The sequence below is a fragment of the Euleptes europaea genome, chromosome 1, assembly GCF_029931775.1.
Source record: "Euleptes europaea isolate rEulEur1 chromosome 1, rEulEur1.hap1, whole genome shotgun sequence".
Lineage (NCBI taxonomy): Eukaryota > Metazoa > Chordata > Lepidosauria > Squamata > Sphaerodactylidae > Euleptes > Euleptes europaea.
In genome coordinates, this window is record NC_079312.1 from 13,064,822 (window position 1) to 13,067,705 (window position 2,884).

General features: G+C 50.0%; 1 long non-coding RNA gene across 1 annotated transcript; it reads right to left on the reverse strand.

Moving 5' to 3' along the window:
- Positions 1–372: 372 nt before the first annotated feature.
- LOC130490624 (uncharacterized) lies at positions 373–2,412 on the reverse strand. The gene is made up of 3 exons (XR_008933841.1): positions 2,347–2,412; positions 1,593–1,719; positions 373–461 (listed from the first exon to the last, which is right to left on the reverse strand). It is a non-coding gene; the product is annotated as an uncharacterized LOC130490624 (long non-coding RNA).
- Positions 2,413–2,884: the final 472 nt, after the last annotated feature.

The following is a 2,884-nucleotide window of genomic DNA, read 5'->3' on the forward strand; positions in this document are numbered from 1 at the left end:
CGGCTGCCGGCTGAAGCTTTTCCCACAGTCCGGGCATTTGTACGGCTTCTCCCCTGTGTGCATTTTTTTGTGCGCGATCAGGCGAGATTTGTAACTGAAGCTCCGGCCGCAGTCTAAGCACTCGTACGGCTTCTCGCCTGTGTGTGTCCTTTCATGCGCGACCAGCTCTGCTTGCCACCGAAAAGACTTCCCGCATTCGAGGCAGACCTTTTCTCTCCCGCTCTTGAGGGTTGTTTGCTCCACTGGTCTTTGAAGGAGATGCTCGTAGATCTGAGGATAACCAATGGGGAATGCTCTGTCCTTAGCTAGGGACTTTTCCTGCCAGTTCTCAGAACTTTCTCCCTGACTGGAACCCTGGGAACGGTTCAGACCGGCTCTTGCTGGTAGCATCTCGCAGGCTTGAAGTCCCTCACAGTTTTCTAACTGGTTTTTCTCCTTCTCACAAGAACTCACATCACCTGCTTGAAGAAGAAGAGAAATCCTTAAATGAGTGATTTCCTGGGACAAGATGAAAAGGGAACCAGGTCAGAGATAGAAATTAAAGCTTGGCATTTTGGCAGTGCCCAGTAGTTAAACAATTTTGGGGGAAAAGACACTTGAATAAATTACTTGAATAACAGGGTATGAAATCCCAAAAGCCTCAATATGTTTTTTGTTGGGCCTTTTATGAGGACATATTCCTAAAATTCATAGATGTATGGTATTAGATTCTTTTCTGCTGCAAGAATGTTAATCACATAGATCTTGGATAAACAAGATTCAGGACAGGGCCCCCCCAACATGGCTCCCATGGGCACGATGGTGCCTGCCAACACTTATTCCGGCACCCACCACCTGGCACCCACCAAGTTTTAGAAAGTGGATGGGGCTCCTGCCCAGCAGGGCTTCTGATCTGATTGGTTGTGTAGATTTAAAAGAATCATAGAATCATAGAGTTGGAAGGGGCCATACAGGCCATCTAGTCCAACCCCCTGCTCAATGCAGGATGTTCTTTTCACCACAGTGTTGGTTTTACTCTCTCACTCACTCCTCTTTCCCAGAATTTTTTTTTTAATTACTCTTCTTGTCCCCTGTATTTGGAATTCCTTTCTGTGCTTGTGCGGCTCCGACTCTTGTGGTGGCCATTTTGTGATTGCTTCCACCTAGGGTTGCCAGCCTCCAGGTGGTGGCTGGAGATCTCCCGCTATTACAATTGATCTCCGGGCAACAGAGATCAGTTTACATAAAGAAAATGAACACTTTTTTAAAAATAGGGGGAGTTAAGCCCTCCTTTAAAAAAAAAAATCAGATTTTTCTGCAGACCCAGGGGTTCCCAAGTCTGCAGAAAACCTATTGGAGGAAGTGTGCCCCTATACCTATTCTCTCCAGGATCCAGGATCAGAGGAGCATGCCTAATATATTAGGTGCTTTGGAACATTGGCAGGATAATGCTGCTGCCGTCGTCTTGTTTGGGGGCTTTCTAGAGGCACCTGGTTGGCCACTGTGTGAACACACTGCTGGACTTGATGGGCCTTGGTCTGATCCAACATGGCTTTTCTTATGTTCTTACATAAAGAGGGATTTGTAAGAAATGCAGCGCCAGGCTTTCTTACCCACAGAGCTAGCATCTTCCTCACCCTCCTCTTTGACCTCTCTGAAGACCAGCGTCTGCCAGGCATCAGATGCCGTCTTCTCAGCCTCTGGAGAAGCAGCAGGTGCTTTCTCGGATATCCTTGGCACCTGAAAAAAGCATGATCTTCAGGTATTTGCAAAGCAATTGCTTATCTCTCCCTGTTTTGAACAGCTTCATCAACTAGACAGATTGATTAAAAACATTTGGACAGTGCTCACATGCCACGTGTGAGTGTTAGAGAGGTCCTTAAATACACCCACAAGCCCCAACCCGTCTCCACATCCCCAGAAAGAGGTAGGCATCTTATGCCACTAGTAACAAACATGGAGGACAAGTCAATCAAAGGCTACTAGACGTGGTGACTAAAGGGAACCTCCACATTCAGAGGCAGTCAACCTCTGAATACCAGTTACAGAACGCATCATCAAGGGAAGGCATTGGCCTCTATATGCTATTGTTTGACCTCCAGAGGGGCTGGTTGGCCACTGTGTAGCTCCAGGTAGCAGCTGGAGATCTCCCGCTATTACAACTGATCTCCAGCCAATAGAGATCAGTTCCCCTGGAGAAAATGGCCGCTTTGGCCATTGGACTCGATGGCATTGAAGCCCCTCCCCTCCCCAAACCCCGCCCTCCTTAGGCTCCGCCCCCAAACAACCCTACCACTGTGTGAGACAGGATGCTACACTAGATGGATTAGCCTAGATTAGCCTAGGGATGGCATGAAATGCTCTCACCCGCTCTCGCCAGTTCTCCTCCTCCTGTCTCCGCTGCTGCAGAAAATCCTCCGCCAGGGACACGGCTTGCCCACAAGATTCCGGGCGCCCCTTTCTGACCCCGTTCTGGATCTCCGGGGGCAAGACGGTCAGGAACTGCTCCAGGATCAGCAGCTCCAAGATCTGCTCCTTGGTGCGTCTCCCAGGCCTCAGCCAAGAATAGCAAAGTTCCCGGAGTCGGCTGCAAACCTCTTGGGGACCAGCAGCCTCCCGGTAGCTGAACTGCCGGAAGTGCTGGCGGCTGGTCTCTGCATCCGGGTTTTCTTCCTTCAGGGTTTTATACCCTGTATTGGTTTTGGATGACAGGTTTCTACCGGTGGGCTGGGCCTCTCTGCTAAGGAGCTGGGCCACCCTCTCTCTGGGAGGCTGAGTCCCGGTATCAAAGAGGCCCTCGTTCGGAGAAACACCCCTCTTTGAGAGGCCTGGCTGTGGAGACTGGACTGTTTTCAGAAACTGCTGCCACTGCGCCTCCCAACGCTCATGGAGCGCTATCTCCGAT